This window comes from Helianthus annuus, chromosome 4 (assembly GCF_002127325.2).
Source record: "Helianthus annuus cultivar XRQ/B chromosome 4, HanXRQr2.0-SUNRISE, whole genome shotgun sequence".
NCBI lineage: Eukaryota > Viridiplantae > Streptophyta > Magnoliopsida > Asterales > Asteraceae > Helianthus > Helianthus annuus.
Window position 1 is genome coordinate 57,371,125 of NC_035436.2, and position 3,146 is coordinate 57,374,270.

General features: G+C 42.9%; 1 non-coding gene across 1 annotated transcript; it reads right to left on the minus strand.

Annotated features, from left to right (window-relative positions):
* Positions 1 to 1,545: 1,545 nt before the first annotated feature.
* On the minus strand, positions 1,546 to 1,652 carry LOC118491743. The gene has a single exon (XR_004892188.1). It is a non-coding gene; the product is annotated as a small nucleolar RNA R71 (small nucleolar RNA).
* Between the last annotated feature and the right edge of the window lie 1,494 nt (positions 1,653 to 3,146).

Sequence of the window (3,146 nt, forward strand, 5' to 3'; positions counted from 1 at the left end):
AACTCTTTGATCCCCTCATAAGTTAAACTACTATTAAAACTTTAACCCGACTACTTAGGATTGTATCCCTGCTGACTCAGACTACTTAGCGGAGGGTAACGTCACCTTCAAAAGAGGGGCCTACCACATTTTGCATTAATAACTTAATTAATTATCTTTCAATAATCCGACCCTTTAGGATTGTATCCTTGCTGACTCAAACTACTGGGTTGAGGGTAACGTCACCTTCAAAAGAGGGGCCTACTACAATAACTAAGATAATCTCTTAAACAAGTGCAAAAGTGAGAAAATAATCAAAGGTCACATTACACACGAGTCGGATCCAAGTGATTCATCTTGTCTATCTGTTTTTACTTTTATTTTCAGCATTTTAGTTAGTTTTATTTTTTTAGTTTAAAAACCTTTTTCTAACATTTTGATTTGATTAGACGTTGAGGATAAACCGGTACTAAAAGCTCTTGTGTCCTTGGACGACCTCGGTATCTTACCAACACTATACTACGCTCACGATGGGTGCAGTTGCCCATCTGTGTGTTTAGTGTTAGTAAATATCGTGTTTTATAAATTTAAAACTTGGCTAAAAAGTGTAAAAGGGCTTAAAATATACACCTAAATTATATTACACCTAACGCACATCAAGTTTTTGGCGCCGCTGCCGGGGACACAAGGATTTTAAGAAAGTTAGGAATCAGCGGCCAGCGGCCTAATCATTTTTTTATTTTTTTTATTTTTTAGGATTTTTTTAATTTTTCAGATTCTGCAGGGCTCAGCATGGGCCGTGCCTGGACGGACACGGGCCGTGTCCAGCATTATTACTGGCAGATTTTATTTTCCGAGTTACAGAGAGTTGAGCACGGGGCCGTGTCGGTGCAACACGGGGCCGTGTCCAATTCCCCAGTAACAGGGATCCGGAAAACAATCACTGTATCTCCGACCACGGGCCGTGTTCACTGAGCACGGGGCCGTGGTGAACCTTCTGACCAACATTCTTTTCTGTTTTCACTGCAGGACTTGGAACCCAGGCGCCACATCTGAACTTTCTACATAGTGTATGAGCTCCAGTTCTAGTAGAGACATAAAAGAAACCTCTAGAAGAACCCGAACGCTTTCTCAGAAAAAGACTCAAAGCTAAAAACCAATAGAAAGTCTCGGGGGGACCCACTTCCAATGGCGGATCAACGTACCCTCATGGATTACCTACGACCCACCGTAGGAAATCTCGGTGCCGCTATCAATGCACCGAATGTCGAAGCTAACAACTTCGAACTTCAGCCACATTTGATACAAATGCTTCAAAACTCCGCAACCTTCCATGGGCTTGCGGATGAGGATCCCCATCTACATATTACTAATTTCTTAGAAATATGTGATACCTTTTGGATCAATGGAGCATCAAACGACGCCATCCGCCTTCGAATGTTTCCATTTTCACTAAAGGACCGAGCAAAGGCTTGGCTCACCGCCCTCCCAGTTGGCTCGGTAAACACTTGGGATGAACTAGCCCAAAAGTTTCTATATAAGTATTTCCCTCCCGCTAAAACGGCTAAATTAATGACTGAAATTAATACATATTCACAAGAGGATGGGGAATCCTTATATGAAACTTGGGAAAGGTTCAAGGAGCTATTGCAAAAGTGTCCTCATCACGGTCTTGCAGTATGGCAACAAGTATCCACTTTCTACAATGGGTTGTTGCCACACACAAGACAAACACTTGACTCTAGCTCCGGGGGACTTTCAGGTAATCGTCGCCCACATGAAATATACAATCAAATTGAGGAAATTGCTCAAACCAATTTTCAGTGGCACACTCCCCGAGGCAATAAATCTATTGCCCCGGGCGCCCATAAGGTTGATGAAAGCACTTCTTTACAAGCCCAAATCGAGGCACTTTCTTCAAAAATCAAAAAGTTAGAAATGACAAAAATGGTCTCGGTTATGGCTTGTGAAGGGTGTGGTGGGCCGCATGAAAATTGGAGTTGTATGAAAGAAACAGATGATCAACCAGAATTGGTAAACTACATTGACAACAGACCTAGGCCGTCGGGTCCTCCAATGGGTACCTGCAACCAAGGATGGTGTAACCACCCTAACCTTGGTTGGAGAGAACCCGAAAATAGTAGTAACCAACAAAACCTAAACTAATGAACAAATTTTCAACAACCAAGAAATGAGTCACAAAGTTTCCCTCAGCAACAAAGTGGAAGAGAAAGGCTTGAAGATACTGTATCTCGCCTAATCTCCGACACTGAAAAGAAAAACTCGGATTGATTTCAACAATTGGAATCGAATTATAGAAATCAACAAGCTAGTATACAAAACATTGAAAAACAATTAAATCAAATAGCTCAAAATTTCTCCGAGAGGCCACAAGGCGCGTTACCAAGCAATACCGAAACCAACCCAAAGGCACAAGTACATCTCATAGCTTTGAGAAACCGTACTATAGGCTCCGAAGAAACCCCCCTGCACCAACGGAAAGAAGCCAACCCGCGGCTCCACCCACGCAACAGCAAGAAAAGGCTTCCCCACCGGTTCAAGAGCCCACTAAGATTCCTCCGGTCCCATACCCCGGTAGGTTAATTCGCCAAAAGACCAATGAGCAATTCGCAAAATTCGAAAATTTACTAAAACAACTGCATGTTAATATTCCATTTATCGAAGTCCTAACTCAAATGCCTAAATACTCAAAATTCATGAGGGACTTCCTCACTCATAAAAGGAAAATTGAATCATTGCAATTAGTTAACTTAGGCGAAGAATGCTCCGCCCTTATACTTAACAAACTCCCACAAAAGAAGATTGATCCTGGAAGCTTCACGATTCCTTGCTCGATCGGGGAATCCCCCGTTCGTAATGCACTAGCCGACCTTGGGGCTAGCATTAACCTCATGCTTGCATCAATGTTCAAACGACTCGGCCGAGGAAAACAAGTGCTACCAAGATGAGTATACAACTTGCCGACAGATCCGTCAAATACCCGCAAGGTGTCGCTGAAAATCTATTGGTCAAAGTCGACAATTTCGTCTACCCAGCCGACTTTGTCATACTAGATATGGAAGAGGACACCGAAGTCCCCCTCATACTAGGGAGGCCATTTCTAGCCACTGCACAAGCAGTGGTAGACATGAATGACGGGACACTTA